This window comes from Tachypleus tridentatus, chromosome 6, assembly GCF_004210375.1.
Source record: "Tachypleus tridentatus isolate NWPU-2018 chromosome 6, ASM421037v1, whole genome shotgun sequence".
Taxonomy (NCBI): Eukaryota; Metazoa; Arthropoda; class Merostomata; order Xiphosura; family Limulidae; genus Tachypleus; species Tachypleus tridentatus.
The window spans coordinates 25,766,189-25,785,488 of record NC_134830.1 but is presented as its reverse complement, the minus strand read 5'-3'; the positions used below and the strand labels follow the sequence as shown (position 1 = coordinate 25,785,488).

Sequence of the window (19,300 nt, the reverse complement as noted above, 5' to 3'; positions counted from 1 at the left end):
ACAAAACGGAAAGAAAATTTTACTCACACGTATTTAGATTAATAATAAATAAGTACCTACTATAAGGCAGAAATAAATAGATACATTTTAACTTACTGTCACGAAATTTACTAATACGTATCTATTTTAATATCAATGTTTGTTTTAGTTGAATATATATATTTAGAAATGCATGTAACTTGTAGTGGTAAACACGTATTGCAAAATTCCCGCCTTTTCTCTAAATTTATAGAAGATTCTTGAGTGTAAGAATCAACAATATATGTTTTACATTGTTGCCAACTAGAATTTCTGTATCCTCGCCTTAACATTTATAAACCGACATTCCGAGACAGTTTCATATTGTTGGTTTGCTACAGTTAGTATACTGTAAATCTGGGAAGCTATAACGGTGATTAACGATTACCAATCAGGAAACTACAGATATTTAACTAGGAACATATCAAACATTAAAGCCCAAAATTACTTCATTGAATTAATTTTTCACGTTAGTTACATATATATATATATAGATATAATAAACAATAACTGTCCAATGAGACTCATATATATTTTCATATAGTAATCATAATTATAGAGCTTTGGTTCTAAAACTAGTATTTTAGAATAAAACTGTGATATTTTATCATATTTTACTTCCATGTAAATCCATCTTTTACAGAAATAAAGAGCAATGTGTTAGCTCTGTTTCCTTTATATTTTATTATTATACTAGCTGCAGAACCCGTGCCGCTGATATCGGGAATATATGGTATGCAGCAGTCTAACGTTTTGTAGTTTGTTGTTTCTTGGAATTTATTATTGTTTGTTTATTGTTGACTGTGTTCTTGATCTAGGTGTGTACGTATAATTTTTTCCAACCGTTTTTGGAGGATATTCGTTGATGTTGATGAAGTGATATAATATTTTGTTGATTTCATCATTAATTTTATCAGGTGAGTACAGTTTTGTGGCTGTGTTTATTTGGTTTCATAATATGTTGAGTTTTTGTTTTGTTTCATGTGATGAGTTCCAGAGAATGTATAGTTCAGTATCGGTGATTTATCTGTGGATTTCTGTTTCGAATTGTGTGTCGGTTTTGTGATATTCAAATGAACCTCCATACTAAATATGGTAAAAGTCCATCTACAGGAGGTGAAGTAATACTAAAAACTGGAATACATACTAAAAACCCAGTTAATCTCCATACCAATGGAAGATCTATTCACACCATGCGAAGTAGTTATATTGATATACAATAGACACCAGACAGCACTATTGTATTTATATAGGTTTTTGTTCGATAGCTTGTATTATCATTTCTATAAGTCCAAATGTCGGGTTAAAATATAATAGTTTTTTTATGGAGTGTGTTAGTCCTTTTTGTCTGTTTTCGTGTTTTTAACTTTGGTTCCAATACTCCATTCTGCTCTGCAAAGTTTAAAACGGACTCGTGTTCATTCTAATGTAACATTGAAGTTGCTTGTTTTGTGGTATTAAAATATACGTATTCTAAAACAATTAAGATAAATTATCAAGAAATATTAATAGTTTCATAACTGATGTGCTATATAGTTTCATACCGATAAAAATAGGATCAAAACACAATCGCATGATATTCAAATATATGACACTACTTCACAACAGTACATAAACTGTTGTTCATGGTATCAGTTGTAATTCAGGGATCCTTCATCTGAGCATCCTGTCAAAACATATGCACAACTAATAAGAAGCTTGGATTAAGTTGTTAACAATTCTAGTTATTTCAGGTACTTTTATAGAGTTTCTAATTATTAATAAATATATTTATACATTCAATGCTCCAAATATTTCAATAACAATAAGAAGATATTGACAAAGTATGATGATTATTGAATTCCTCAGTTTTGGGACACGCTGACTTTGCAGCTATCCACAAATCTATACTACATTTAGAAACTTTTAATGATAGAAGTTGAATCAACACAAATCCTTTAATAATTTTAATACAAAGTGTATGCAAATGAACGTATTCATAAAGTGCCAAAATCTAATTATGGATCAGTATACAAAAATACTTCAAGACATGTCTGGTTAATTAAATCCAATTGTTAAAATCCTATCGCCCAGTGGTTGAGACACTTTCTCAATACAAAGCCCCTCCACCTCTAGAACATTCATTTTCCTCGATAAGGACACCCCATCTACTGAATCTTTAAACACTATGACACAACTTATATTTTCCTGTGACACCAGCTTAGAAAACTTGGCCACCTGAATCACAAACATCTATTTGTTTCGAATTTCAGAAAAGATTCATGAAAATCAGTTTTTCTTTACATTATAGTCTATTTATACCACAGCTCGTGACACTATGAAATAATGATTCGCAGTTATTTCTGAATTCCAAAAGATTTTGCATGTTTCTAACAATCTTAACCTCACAAAGTTCTCAAGTCTAAACAAAAAATGAAAGAAGAAAAAGGAACCTAACACAACCAATTTTTTCACTCCAGTGATAATTGTTGTATGAGGGAAGAAATAAAGAAATTGAGATAAAACAATTGGCAGTGAGTGAAACAATGTACAACACCTTTCCAATCAAGGAAATTCGAAATGTGTGTTCATACAGGCTATAAAGAAACACTTTCTGAGAAGATTAGTTAGCAAAGGTGCTTCAGAACAAAGGAGTGAAAAAGAACATAAAAAACCCTATTTTCTGTACCTTTTTCTACTCAAGACAATCTTCTCTTAAACGACAAAAGAAATCGTTTTATAAGGTTTAAGGGATCAGTAATTCCGTAAATTTCAAAGTGGATGCTTTGAGTGCATGAGTTTTACAACGATAGAGAAAATGATCAGAATTTGAGTTGACAGAAGAAAAACCTGAATTTGTTCGGACACACTAATGTGAGTTTTAATAGCTTATATGTAGTACGATGTTTCACATTAAAGGAAACCCTTAAAAAGGATAGACGAGTTGAAAGTAACAGGCGTGCAATGTGTTGCTAAGAGAAAGCTTTAGATAATACCAACTGATGGGCCCGGCATCACCAGGTGGGTTAAGGGTTCGACTCGTAATCTGAGGGTCGCGGGTTTGAATTTGCGTCGTACCAAACATGTTCGCTCTTTCAGCCGTAGAAGCGTTATAATGTTCGATCAGTCCCCTTATTCGTTGGTAAAAGAGTATCCCAAGATATGGCGGTGGGTGGTGATGACTTCCCTCTAGTCATACACTACTAAATTAGGAACGGCTAGCGTAGATAGCCCTTGAGTAGCTCTGCGTTAAATTAAAAACAAATACAAAATACAAACTGACCAGACTTTTTAGCTGCGACTGAGTAGTTCGTTGAATGACTCTAAGTTTCTTTCTTTGTATGATGTTTTCAGGTACAAACTTTCAGCTCATAACGTGTGTGTTTTCTTATAGCAAAGCCACATCGAGCTATCTGCTCAGCCCACTGAGGGGAATCGAACCCCTGATTTTAGCGTTGTAAATCCAGAGACATACCGCTGTACTTGAGGGGGGCAGCTCATAACATTGTAATCTCTTGACCCATTTGAACCTAACGAAAGTTTTGAAATTAGGAGGTCAAACTATTTTGGCTGATGTATTTGACCAAACCTAAAGTCTTATAGATTCATTTATTCCAATCCTCCCTGCAAGAATTTCAATTTGAGGATTGGTTGGTATAAATCCTGATTAGTAGTAAAATAAAACAGGGTATACGAGCACCCCACGCTCAATTGTTGGTGCACAAAAATATAACTGATAAAAAAGAGGAAACAAATGTTTTATAGATTGACTAATTCTTATCCTGCTTAAACGAGTTTCAAGTGCCGCAACTATTGAGGATTTCCTCTTGTTTTATGTAAAAGTTAAGTAAGTACAGTTAGTAATAGTAATTTGATTTTGTGAATGTGAAATGGCTAATTATATAATCTTACTATTATCGTCCAATGTTTTGTTTATTGTTTTGGAGTTTTTTAAAAGTTTATATATATATATATATGAATCAATAGTCGTCGTTCTCTCGTTAATGTGTATATGTTGTGTGCGTGCAATACTAAGTCTACAACTGTATCAGTACGTTATCTCCTTCATGAAGAAAATAATATTCAGTTTTATGAAACAACGAAAATAAAACGTCTTGTTAATTTTAAACACGACTAGAAATATGTTATGATTAACTTAACAAATTTGTTTAACTCTTATCGTTAGGTCTAAAGTGATGTCCTGACCTTTTTGTCTAAACGTAAGTATAACAGCTCTAAATGATTTAAATGAACATGTCACCAAACTTAGTAAGCTGTAAATAATACTTCTACCACAATTCCCCGATAGGGCAGCGGAAAATTTGCGGTCTTACAACGTTAAAATCTACCGTTCGATTCCCGCGATTGGCAGAGCAAATAACCCTACCTGGTATTCTTCTAAAAAACAAACAAACCTGAGTATAATTTAGCATACAGTTTTCAACTACGTTCCTGAGAGATGGTGTATGATCATCTAATACAACGTGTAAAAACTTAGACCTGTGAAACAGTAGGAAAAAATTGATTGACTTATTCGCGTTAATCAATAAATTCAGTGATTAATAAATTCGTAACGGTTAAGAATAACTCAGGGCGAGTACCATAGCATGAACTTTATGCGTCACTCAACTGAAAGTTTAAAAATGCCACTGCTTATTCAAAAAGTATGGGAACCATTAATTACTGTTCTCAAGGTACACACTTCAGTCATAATTCAGATATCGTAAACATGCATTAAGTAATTGTTCATGTCCATATAAACTATTCAGTACTGATCGGAGTGTTTGGGTTATTGTAAACAGTATGGGTGGAAAGTTGTGATTAAACAGAAAGCTACACAATGGGCTATCACTGCTGTAACCACAAAAGGTATCAAAATCCGGTTTTTAGCGTTATAAGTTGCAGGCTTGCCGCTGTGTCACTAAGAGTATTCACAAAAAAAATACCTTCGTGAGAAAGGTAAATCCTTTGGGGTAAAGCCAAATAAAAGGTAAATCCTTTGCAACAAACCAAATTAAAAGGTAAATCCTTTGCAGTAAAGCAAAATTAAATAAAACAACTGAGAAAAGTCTAAATTACAGTTTACTGTCACATGAGAAAAATGTAAAAAATAACTCAGTAACATACACAAAAACTTTGGATCATGAGAGGAAACATAAGTCGTGTGAAAATAACAAAATTTAATTTTTAAATTAAAATAAAGAATTTTGTTTGTTTTGAATTTCGCCCAAAACTACACGAGGGCTATCTGCGCTAATCGTTCCTAATTTAACAGTGTAAGACTAGAAAGAAGGCAGCTAGTCATCGCCACCCACCGCCAACTCTTGGGTTACTCTTTTACCAACGAATAATGGGATTGACTGTAACATTATAACGCCCCCACGGCTGAAAGAACGAGCATGTTTGGTACGACCGGGATTCAAACCTGTGATCTTCGGATTACAAGTCAAACGCCTTAACACGTTTGGCGATGCCGGGACCTAAAATAAAGAAAGTATGTAAGTTAAACTAAAAAATTCAGAAAATCAGATTAAAAGTTAAAAAAACTGAATACAAAAAATCGAAATTACAATGATTACAAACAAGCTAGGGTTATGATTTTAATATATATAAATAAATTTAAACAAAGATGAAGACTAGAAAAGAAAAAAAGAAATCAATAAACCGATTCGTCCCAATTATAATAAATTGATATGTGTTTGGCCTATAAGATGCCAAACACTATAATTAAATCACACGTACAAAACATTAATAACGTGTATTACAAAATAATAAGCCATTAGTATTAACAGTTATGAATGTTATAAGATTTAAAAAATATACTGTTAAGTTGCTTAAGTTTTCTAGACATGAATCCATGCTTAATGCAATTATACAAAATCAGTTTCAATTTATATTAAAATGAGTTTCCGGATTAGAAAGTTAAATAGTTTGATTTTCTTATTTAATGAATATCTGTGAATTTTCAAAATCGATAGTTTTTTTTTTGTTGAATCTTGCATAAATCTACACGAAAGGTCCCTCCTCTAACCGTCCCTAATTTTGAAGTGCTAAACCAAACGAAAGGCAACTAGTGAACAGTACCCATCACCGTCTCCTGGACTGCTGTTCTCTACTTGAATAGTGGAATTTGTTTGTCGCTCTTGTTACACATTATAATTTATCCCGAACGAGTATCCTATTTATTATGTTACATATTACAATTTCAAATAGCTGGAAATTTATATTTAAATTAGAAGTTAATTGAATGTCGATAGGTATCAAATTTATGATGTTTGCCAACAAATTGCATACAAATTTCAGCAAACCAACGATACATATCTGCGTGTCGGTTTATAAACCTTAAGAAATTTCAGTTGGCAACTGAAATTTTGTTGATTTTTACACTTAGAATCTTATACAAGTTTAAAGAATAAGCAGGACTATCGCAAAGCATATTTAACACTATAAGTTGCATGCATTTCGAAATAAATATTTAACTAAAACAAACATCGATGAATTTTTAACACTCTTATAAGATACTCACGCTCCTAAACGTAAAACATAGTCTTTTATGGCAACAGAATATAAGCCACAGAACCTCTGTGACACAATCCCTCATGTTAACCTTTAGGTACAAATAGAGAAATGAATATCTGGGTCCTGATAGTAACTAGTGTAAAACTGACAAAAGTATAATTTTAATAAAACAATTTGCTAAGTTTTTGATAATCGAGCACGTGTTGCGAACAGTGTTCGAATCCACAGGATGTTATAAAATATACCCAGCATTTCAAGCTTTGAGTTCGTTATAAGAGTGACTGTCAATTCCTAAATGTAGACGTGGATGATAAGGTGCTGAAGACTGGCTACCTTTACCTTTGATCGCCATTACAAAATTAGAAACAGTTGTAAATAATCATGGTTATTTTCATAAATAGAATCACAAGTGTTGTATAATGAAGTATTAATAAACACGACGTCAGTCTATGCTGCTATACAACAAACATCTCTTTAAAATATCCAAGAACGTGATTAATAATAGAATGTACCAGTTGTTAAGTAAAAGCTTTCACACAGCTCGTTTTACAGTCTTTTATTGCAGTAAAAATGATAGTTTTGTTTTGTTTGTATATAGTTATTTAGCAGTAAATCTGGTTGCAAGTTTCCGATAAATTAAAAAAAATACTTTGCAATACATATAGTACTGTATCATCATTGGATTCATGTTTAACAGTGAATATAGGAATGGAAATATATGTCTCTCCGTCTTGTTATTTTATACAGTATAACCGTGATTATCGTTCAATATGAATTTCTCGCAAAGCTACACGAAAGTTATTTCCGCTAGCCGTCTCGAATTTGGCATGGAAAGACGAGTAAAAAAGCAGCTAGTCATCACCACCTACTGTTAACTCTTGGCAAACACTATTAACAACGAATAGTTGGATACACCTTAACATTATACCGCCCGCATAGCTGAAAGTACGAGCATGTTTGATGACATGTGTATTCAAACACGCGACCCTCAGATTGCGAGTCAAGTACTTTAACCACCTGGCTATGTACAATGTATTGTTACAGACGAGCTGGATCGTGCGAGATAATCGTTGGAATTTCGACTTTACCGCCAATCACACCAGATTTATATTGAATTGAAGTATGAATTTTTGAGTGCGGCACACAAGTCACTAACTCGAGAACCTTTACTGTTAAAATAAATAATTGGCTCTGAGGCTGAGGTAAAGAAAACACTCCAGTTTTTAATCTAACAATTTCTTGATAAGCTTACAATAGTTTATAAATATCTTATTCACTTCAGTAATTCCCTGTTCAAATATTATTAATCTGGACACAATCAACGATACTTCAGAATTTTCATTAACACTAAATATTCGATTATTTTATATTCCATGTATTCGAATTACCTTTTGGATTCGAGAAAGATGGTGTTGATTACTTTAATGAAGCCTGAGCGAGCAATGCTCTCTGTTCCGTATATCATATCTCAGGTTGATAACTTCTGCCAGTGGATAGCACAAAATTCAATTTCCGACTTTAACCTGACTGACTAGCTCTAATTTCGACAGCATATTCTTTCTGGACCAATAACTCTTTGAAGTCAACTAACTGTCTGGCCAAAAACAGATGTTCTCACATCAGTTCTTTTTGTTATTCTTGCAACTTCCCAAATAATTTACATGTCCACCCGTAAGCAGGACTAACACTTAATTAGACGATTTTTAACAACTCATCATAATTCTCAGCACCCCGCTGTTACAGCGGTTAGTCTATGGATTTACATCGCTAAAATCAGAGATTCGATTATTCTAGATGGGCTCAGCAGATAGCCCGATGTGGCTTTGCTGTAAGAAAACACACACACATATAATTCTCAGAACCAAAAATAAAAATACTTCAATGTTTGGTCATAGTAGAAGACAATAATTCAGCTGCCTGTTTATGAATCTCTCCTTGTGTTTTTGTTATTAATCTTGCATCATGGTTCCAACTAATCCCTTATTTGGATTTTGTTTTTAATGCAAACCTTTTTCATAACTTTCTCTGTGCTATATCGGCGTCATTCTGTCTGTACGGTTCTCGTGTCCAGTCTTTAATGTGCATTCTCACGATCTCTTCTCTGCTGTATTAACGCCGGCTCAAACATCTCTTCTCAAGTTTTCTTTCATAGTTAAGCGTCATCAATGCATTCCAAAGCAGTTGCTAGTTCTTCCATAATATTTCATCATAATAGACTATACACGTCATTCCTGGCGGATATTTCTATATTCTTGAACCATTGAATATAATAAAAAAATACCTCAATATACCACAATGTTTCAGTGTAGCTGTAAATAACCAGTTTTGATCTCAAGTTAAATCTAAAGGAAGGTAAGCCATTCGAGATAAAATATCAAATAATTGTTCGTAATTTAATAGCCTCTAGATGTCTCGTTGGTAACTATGGAGAATTATAACGTTAAAAGTTTAGCTTCGATCCCTCTTTGAATTTTTATCTCTAAATTTTTGGGTTCGATCCCTTTGGTGGACACAAAGCAAGAACTCATTCAGCTTTGCGCCTGAACATGACAAACAAACCAGATTATGTATTATATAAATTAAACGACAAGTAAAAATCAGCTGAATTCCTTAGAGTTTATTAAGAATAAAAAACAAAATCAAAAGTAAAATATTAATCAGTGATGTCGAGAAACCCACTTGTTGAGAACGTTGTTCGCTCTTCTATGTAAAATATTTTCTCAACCCAAACGAGCCGTTTTTGCATATAAAAAAGGTAAAATATTGATTATTAGTTACAGGCGACTAGTTTCAGTAACACAGTTACCATCATCAGAGTTAATATTTACATTGTAGCTCAGAATATATTCAAAACGTTTGTAATACCACACTACTTCTTTAAGGTTATTATACCAACACTCGTTTCATTTATAAGATTAGATGACACCCCTCTTACGGCCCTGTTGCACCCCGTCATCGTAATGGGCAGATAGTAATCAAACTATTCTATCTGGATAAATGCATTTTGGATCTTATGCCACCTCTTATTTCGCGAAATCAAGAGAAATCAAGCATGACGTAACACACACTGACTTTTATATAAGCTAGATAATAGTTTCAGTTATTGTTCTTGCTGTCACATGGTAACTGTTAAGTCTTCAGTAAATTATTCATAATTAGCAACTAGTCAAGTGTATTTAGACTAGTGCAAATGGAAGAACGATACTAGTGCCTAATAGTATATTTTAGTATTATAATTACAATTTAATTTACAAACTGTGAATTATATTAATTAGACTTAAGTTCACAGACATATTGGTAACTAGATTGATAACACAACTAACAGATAATTACCATTGAGGATATTAATGGGAGTCTAGTTTTCAAACAAACTGATCAGAAATACAAGTTGGAATCCTGGAGAGGCCTAGTCTTCACTTAGTTAAAAGTTAATCACATATTATTATATAATTCTGTTATAAAACAAAATGTATAGACATGTTTCATCAAACCATATAGCATATGAGGATTTGGTTTGCAAAACATCCGACTTCTAGTAGCAAAACGTATTAAATTAATTTAGAAGTACATCCACGCACTGGGCTTGACATAACCAGTGAATTATGAAGCTCGACTCGCAATCTAAGGGTCGTGAGTTTGAATCCCTGTCACGCCAAACATGCTCATCCTTTCAGCTGTGAGGACGTTCAATCAAATTCTTTATTGGTAAAAAGGTATCCCAAGAAACGGTGGTGGGTGGTGATGACAAGCTGTCTTCCTTCTAGTTTTAAACTGATAAATTAGGGAAAACTAGCACAGATAACCCTCGTGTAGTTTTACAAGAAATTCAAAACAAACAAACATCCATACTCATTTTTTACAGTTAATTTAGCGAGTTTTGTTTCATTACAAAATTGTTTCTTTTATTCTCTAAATTAACTGTTGTTTCCCTAATGCAATGTCATAGAATGTTCTCTGTCCACAGCGATATGTGTTCATCTGATTTTAGCAAATTAATAAAGGTATGCATTGCAATTTATGTTCATACAACGCAGCAGCTAATATTGTCTCACAAGAAACGAAAGACAACGCCCAAGTCCTTCGAGTAGCATTGACAAACATACCCACTAAACAGAGGATTAAATACAATATATTTAAATTATTCTGAACATAAAAAATCAGCAAGATACGTGATAAACATAGCCTATGTAAAGCCACAGTAGAACACCAGGCAGGTGACTGGACTACATCTTGATATTGTTTGGTATTATCAGATAGTGTCGTATCATCTATTGTTGATTCCTTTTGGGAAGGATATGAAACAACCCTTTTTGATGCAAGATAATCATACACTTAGATCACAAATATGCCCTCAGATCAATGATTTATCTTTTCCAAGACAGATACATATCTTTCATACTTAATGGCTTTGGAAAACAAAGGAATATGGATCAGTTCTAAGTATCAGGACTATCCAGAAAGAGAGACGTAACAAATGCACCCAAGTTATGATAAACAAAGTGTAGCGTTTTATAACAGGTAGAAATATACGTACACAAACGCCAGTGGCAACAGCCGTCCACTTGCTCCGAGAAACAGTACGACATAATCAAAAAGAATCTCCTCTGTAAAAGTAGCATGTACACAAGTAGCTTTATTAATTAATTAATGTGTGATAATCGCAGTGTTGAAACAGACACTTGGAAAACGTCGTCCTCGAACACCAAATGGAATATGGAAACCTTCCATGGATCAATGTTATGCTTTGTTGAAACTGATAGCCTTACGATGGAGCCTTTTACTATGGAAATTACGCAGCAGAGCTATAGTCATGGTGCATGGATATTAGATAAAGAATGACGGGCCGTGGCGACGCGGACTGTAACGACGTGGCGCAGCTTCAAAATCGTTTAATAAAATTTATTCAGCCACTGCAGCCGAGTATATTGTAGAGGAATATGTCTTCTGAAGCAGCTATTATCTCGATAAGGATTTCCGAATGGAAAAAAATAATGGTTGATTAGGAATTGAGACTCTTAGTATGAAAATTTATTCATGTAACTAATTTATGTCCATATTAGTTGTTTAATTTTGAAAAAAAAATTATACACCAAAGCATATATTTCTTATTTTGAGGATACACCATATATATGACTCTTTACAAAAGTACTAATCGCAGAATAATATATGCGAGCTAAATGTACGTTCGAATTATTAAACACTGGATAGCACCATATCATATTTAGGCTTGAGTGCCCGTTCCCTCGAACGAAGTTATTTATATTTCTGATTAATTACAGGTTATCTTAGGACAAGAAAAGTTGCTTCCCTTATGTGTAACTGTTGAAAAAAATCGCCTATAAAACCCAAAAACGCAAAATTGGAAATTGGTATGTACCCCTGCATGAATCTAACGAAACTTTATACCAAATTTAAAGATAGACGTACAAACAGTACTATTATATTTATATAGATTGTTTTTATGATAATAAGCCGTCACACGCCCTAATAAACAATGGCATGTAACTGACAATACAACAAGGCTCGGCATGGCCAAGCGTGTTAAGGCGTGCGACTCGTAATCTGAGGGTAGCAGGTTCTCATCCCCGTCGCGCCAAACATGCTCGCCCTTTCAGCTGTGGGGGCGTTATAATGTGACGATCAATCCCACTATCCGTTGGTAAAAGAGTAGCCCAAGAGTTGGCGGTGTGTGATGATGCTAGCTGCCTTCCCTCTAGTCTCACACTGCTAAATTAGGGAGGCTAGCACAGATAGCCCTTGTAGCTTTGTGCAAAATTCCAAAACAAACAAACAGTACAACAAAATATCTTATCCTTCCTCTCAACATTTGAAATTATTTTTTATCGTTTTTTCTTTGAAGAACCAGTTTCATAGTTTACAGCATATTTTAGCTTTACTTATTTTCACCTTAAAAACAATACGATCTTAATATAAAACATTATGACTTAATAATTTAAGAAATCCCCATACCAGTCGTTTTTAAATATACAATTTAAGAAGTCGCAGCTATTTGTATAAACCCTGATTAAAAGACAGACAGAAGACATACATATAAAATATAATTCCTGTAGAATTGTGGTATTAAATTCCAATTTGCTTAAAATTTACGATAAACTAATAAATTAAAAATTATCAAATATATCTCTTGTATACAATTCACCTTTTTCCACCTTAATATATAACGTTTGAGCTAAAAATAATTCAGGAATAACTGAAAGTTTTATCACAGAGTTCGACTTATACAAACGTAATACAACTCAATTACATATTATGATAACGCGTCCTTTCATACCTAATTCTTATTAGTATCGAAGATATGACATTTTAAACCACTATCACATTTCTCATGCAATCAATGCCTTTATCTCCTAATCCCTATGACGGAATTACTTTATGTGTATATGCACTTCGTAATTAGGCAGCTGGAGGAATATTACATTTGATATTCTAATCGAAACTGACATTTCCAAAACAATTCCATAATTTAAATTTTGTCCCTCAGTTCTGAACCTCTTCACTTTGAACGTTTCATTCTCATTTGAATGTTTCATTATCAGGAAAGAAAAAACAACTGCCCGACCTTTGATGTTAATGACTCGTTTCTTCTCCAACTCTTCATTCTTTATAAATTTCTTTATAAATTTAGTTCATTCCTAATTTCTTTATAAATTTAGTTCATTCCTAATTTTTTATAAATTTAGTTCATTCCTAATTTCTTTATAAATTTATATTCTTTTTTCACTTGATAACAAGAGAGGAAGGAACAATTTTTTTAGCTATTAAAATATCGCTTAACTTTTACTCCGTCGTGGCCAGGCATGGCCAGGTTGGTTAAGGCGTTCGACTTTTAATATGAGGGTCGCGGGTTCGAATCCCGGTCGCACCAAACATGCTTGTCCTTTCAGCCGTGGGGGTATTATATAATGTGACGGACAGTCCTACTATTCGTGGATAAAAGAGTAGCCCAAGCGTTGGCGTTGGGTGGTGGTAACTAGCTGCCTTCCCTCTAGTCTTACACTGCTAAATTAGGGACAGATAGCCCTCGTGTGGCTTTGTGCGAAATTCAAAAAAAACAAACTACAACATCGTAAAGGTAGTATTAAATATCATGATTCATAACATTGTAAAACTACATGATATTGTGAAAAACAAGGAAACTATAGAATAAATATATAGTACTGATCGACAATGTTAGAGATAAGTAAAAACATTACAATTCAAGTTGCTTTAAAAGACCAATGGAAGGCAAATCACAGGTGAAACATTAAAATTGTATTAATCTTCATATTTAGTGCAACAGAAACTCAGCAAACAGTTAATATTTTTGTTCCCCTTTTGTTTTAATAACTGCAGACAGTCTTGTAGACTTTGTTGCAACATATTTAATCAAAGTGTTCTTTGGTATTTTACTCCAAATTTTTCTAATACACCTCCATAGAGTGTCTGTGGAAGTAACTTTTCATTTTTCAATGTTTGATCTATTAAATCCCAGATTGAGTTGATATCTGGGACCTGTGCATCAGTTGTATTACTCCATCAACTTCTTTCTCAGTTAAGTAGTTCCTGAACAGGTGAATGAGTACTTGTCGTTATTACCTTTTTGGCAAAATAATTGTTTTACCAATAATACGCAAATCATTGGGTATACCATGACAGATCAGTAACTGATGGCATTTCCATTGGTTCATTATTCCATCTATTCTGCAAATATCTCTTGTTGCTTCAGCAGAAAGACACACCCAAACCATCATACTTTCTCCCCATGCACTTCATGGTAGGTGCTACGCATTGAGGTAAGTATCTTCCACCTTTCTTCTGCCGGATGTACTACCTACACTTTGAACCAAATATTTCAAACTTGGATTATTTCGTCCATAAAACTCTTTTCCAATCAGCAACAATTCAGTTTTCATGCTTTCTATCAAATTTCTATCTCTTGACAATATTTGGAGATCAAAAATAAAGGTTCTTAAACTGCTACACAACTAAAATATTCCATCCTCGCTGAGCCTTCTTGATACTGTAAATCTGGGCATTTTTCTGTCATTTGGTACATGGTTGTTTATCTCATGCCTGATATCAGCGACAGCCTTCCTTCTGTCCTGAAGGCTGCATAAACAAAGATATTTAATATCAGTATCATTGATTTTAGGTATTCTGCCTCGTTCTTTCTCATTTTCAAATTTACTTGTCTCGGTCTCACGATCAATGGTATTCTTGAACAGTGTTTAGAAAACATTTTAAATGTGAAGCACTTTGTGGGAGACCCAACCAGTAGCATGTAAAGCTTTTATGTGAATTCCCTGCTCCTCTGAAAATTCTTTAAACTTTATGGACTGTAGTATAACAACAAAACTTAATATATAGTACTATAAATGTTTTTATCAATGTTTATTTGTGGGTGCTATTAAACTAGTTTCTTCTACCATATAACGATACCATATCCTAGCTCCTTGCTAACTTCTTTCTATATAGTTAAGACACTGCATGGGGTATCATGACAGTTATTTCAGACCCTAAATTTGGTCAGTATATTCATTCAAGTAGAACCCTTATAACATGCTCTTGGTATAGATACATGGAAATTCCAAAGAAAGATAGGTATTCTCAACATAGCTCATTCAGTTGTCAATAAAGATCAGTGAAGTATTACCGTGGTGTTAAGATTTACATCCTGTAATGGCATGAAAGAAGTAACCCCATAAAAATAGAAAAAATGACAAATTGTTCTCTTCTCCTAACACTGTTCTAGAGTGCTGTGTAAACAGAAATGATTTTCTAAGAATACAACTTTGAAGAGAAAAGTTTATGAATATTTTTAAAGATATCTTAGTTATTATTCGTCGCAACAATTCAATCTAAATGGAACGGATCGTAGAAAGAATATTATGAAACAGAAAAACATAAAAGTTTGATAATAACGCCCTCTCACAAAAAAATATAGAAAATACGAATGCTGGAAAATTAAACTGGAAAACTTAATAACACTTGTCTCTGTTTCGAAATGAAATATGGTAAAAATTTATGTTAATATAAAAAATACACGAGGATGAAGATTATATTTACATGTAGATACTAAAGAGTTTCAAGGACGTTTTTGACTTATGTTTCCCAAATGCCATAGTACAAAATTGATGTACATAGTTTCTTAGCCCAACGTTAGGAAACATGACGAGGAAAGCGTAGGGCTATAAATGCATATAACAACTTATTATCCTATTAAGTAACTAGTAGCAGATTCTTGATGACGATAAACCCACTTGAAATAAAAATGTATCTCAGAACGGCTGGTGCGGGTATTAACACTTTTATTGATAAGCAGAGATCAACGTTTCGATCTTCCTAGGTTATTTTCAGGTTAACAAAGAGAGTTTGCAATTGACCGTTGCCGGACACATGTCTTAGGGACGAGAGTATAAACGGGTACGGGATTGTAGGGGGCGTTGCAGTTGGATATTTGGTTATTAATTAGTATAGATATAAAAGTGTTCCTTTACATTGGCTTAATTTTGGTTTTAGTTGCTGTATAAGAAGGGCTTCTTTGATTTTGCATTTCTTTATGTATTTGTTTCCCTACTTGGTATCTGGGAGTTTTCTATGATTATGCTGTGTTTATTTAATACGCAGTGTTCAAAAACGTGTGAAGGTGTGTTTTTGAGTTATTTGAATCTAGTTTCCATTTTCCTGCTTGTTTCTCCAATATAGAAGTTGTGGCAGTTGTTGCATTGCATTTTATATATTATGTTGATGTTGTGTTTGTCAGTGTAATTTTTACATAGTATGGGCTTTAGTTTTATACCTTGTTTTTCGAATAAATTGTGTGTTTACTGGTCTATTGTGTTTTGTTATGAGTTCTTATCTAAATGTTAGTTATTTTTTTGCTGATGTTAGGAACATATGGTACACAGCAATATAAGTTTTTGTAGTCTGTTGTATCTTGGGATTTATTGTTGTTCGCTTGTTGTTGGTCTAGGTGCGTGTGTATAACTTTTTTCACGGTTGATTGAGGAAATCTGTTGATGAAGTGTTGTTTTATTTTGTTGATTTCGTCGTTAATGTTATGGGATGAGCACAGTTTTGTGGCTTATGTTTAGTTTTCGTTTTGTTTTGTATGCTGAGTCCCAGGGAATGTGTAGCAGGAGGTGTACTAGAGTATTTTGTTCAAATCCAATATTCGTCACTAAGCCTAAACCCACTTACTGATTTAAGGTCTACAAAAGTCATGGTTTTATTCACAAACTTATTACAAAACTCCGTGTAATTGTGGACTGTTACGTATGGAATTCAACGATGTTCGTAATGACATTCGTGTATTAATGAATAATATAGGTATCGGGTGACATTTACTAAACTTTAATAATCAAAATTTATACATAACACAAACACTGAAACTACACCTTTCACGATCTTATTACCACAACCAACACATTGAATTTCTAACACATAGATATTCATATAGGCACAGTATATTACGGTAAAAACACAAGTACGCTTCACTAAGCAGAAACTAGGGTAAGGAAACAAACTCTATTTACGTGTAACATTACTGAGTTACAAGGAGGATAGAGAAGCCAGAAACTTGTAACATCTCCCTTCCTAGCAAAGAAAATCTGGCAGAAAATGGCAAATTTTCTATATCCTAGTGACGCACCAAAATTTAGTACTGTCATATATACATATATATTCCTTATACAAAGAAAACATTAATACTAATAATGCTATGATTTGGTATAAATAGTTCAATACAACAAAGGAAGTAACAGTGTTGTATGACTTAAAAATAAATATATATACACATAACGAAAAATTACAATGTTATTATTATGTATTTATTTAAACTTCGATAAGCTTTTAGTATCTTATTTTAATAGACAACTTACACTCTTTCATTACCAGGCTATGCGATTTTTACATTCGAAAAGATTGAATTTTAAAATTATAATCTGAAATCCTACAAAATTTTAATTTTTAAACGTTTCTTTCAATCATTTTTATATATCTATGTGAAACCTCTAATATTTGTTTGATTCTTCATATCTCTTATGAACCATATATGAAAAATCATAATAATTACAATAGAAATAGCATATAAATGGAAAACAAAAATATTATAAAGCCATCAAAAATATAAAGGTAACAGCTTAAGATTTTCTACACAACATTAGCACAAATTCACAGTAACAAATTACAGAACACGCTTGAATACAAAAAACGTTAAAAATACAGTAAATCCTATCTTATTCTATTTATTTGTTAGACATTGACAGTATACGAACATCTAACTACAACTCTTACAACCAATTCTTATGTATACAGTCATGCATATATTTATAGCATCATAAAATGTTATCCTTCCCTTTTTCCTGTTCGAAAGCGTACCTTTCCTCAGAGCGGGCTTGGAAGAGTTGGACTCCCTGGACATCTAGTGAAGATCTCTCGGGTACAACTAAGGTTGATCGGGGAAAGCAGACATTTATAGGCAGAGAATTCTTTTTTTGCTCCATAATGTTCTAAACTTGGATAATAAAAATCTCGAAAACCTTACCCATAGCCTAATACGTTTTATTCTAGTTCTTTGAAAACATATATGTTTCTTGTTTTCTAATTTGCATTCCCAAAGAGGCGTAAACTCGTTTTATAAAAAAACAAAACAAATAAACAATCTTTCGAGTTTCAACATGTGGTAGTGGTCAATCAGTTAGGCTTAGCACAAGTCATCGAAATGCCCGTTCTAGATGTGTTACGACAAGCGTGTCTCTTCTACGAAGTGTTTTGACGAAATTTGAGCTAGCTGCAAAATTATTCATATTACACGCTTCGAACTCAGAGTTTATTTCGAAGGTATGATAATTCCGTTGATCCCAGAACAAGCCGCCACAATTACTACCTGTTCTTTCATCATCCAATACGTTCTGCACCAGCTCTTCAAATGTTTTCCGATTCGTTCTAACCCAAACACGAGCAGAATATAGTTAATTTTATCACTACACGAAAGAGCGTAGCCACGCCGTTCTACACGCGATCTAGCTATAGCAAACTCAGGCACTTGGAGCATGGGTAGAAACCTTTGACGTCTAATAAGCTATAAAACACATGTGTATGACATAATATTTTTTATTTGTACATAAGCCTTAGTATTTACTTTATTTAAAACTGGTGAAATTAACTCAATTATTTTACCTTTAACCAATCAATAATACTTCTGGAATAAGATGAATCTTCGATGTATATATATATACATACTATGTAGAGAGAATGAAAGACTCACTTGTAACGAAGTATAGTAAATTCTGCTTCTATTTTTTTGTAACATAATAAACATCAATAATGCAATAACAATACGTAAAGGTACCGATACTGAAAAGAAAGACGTACTGTTTTCCACAATTCTAACAATAACGGTCATCTAATTCATTCAGATGCTGAGGGATATTTAACATTGATAGTTATTCCAAAATTAGATATGAATTTATATAGGCTGTCTACTCCTACGCATACCTATTGCTCATGTAATTCCGTATTACTGTGTCACGTTTGTTGCTGATTGATCAAGAAATATGTGGAAAATGTGTGGAAAATAAACACACACACGTTGACGTTTATTTATATAGATTAAAATACTTTAAATAATGTTACAGATAAAGACAAAACATTCACAAGTTGATGTTTAATTTATTATTCGTCGTGTCGCATATTTATTTACCTTTGGTTATACTTTAATAAAGCCTGGCAATTCTTGATGACGAGAAACCCTCTTGAAATAAAAATGCATCTCAGAATGGCT

The 19,300-nt window shown here is 33.2% G+C and overlaps 1 protein-coding gene across 1 annotated transcript in view; it reads right to left on the bottom strand.

Annotated features, from left to right (window-relative positions):
* The window catches only part of LOC143252116 (potassium channel subfamily T member 2-like), a 136,457-nt gene extending 118,028 nt beyond the window's left edge, over positions 1-18,429 (bottom strand). Inside the window, exon 1 of the mRNA XM_076503785.1 lies at positions 17,896-18,429. The gene's annotated coding sequence lies outside the window, so the exon portion shown is untranslated. The remainder of the gene's footprint in view (positions 1-17,895) is intronic.
* Positions 18,430-19,300: the final 871 nt, after the last annotated feature.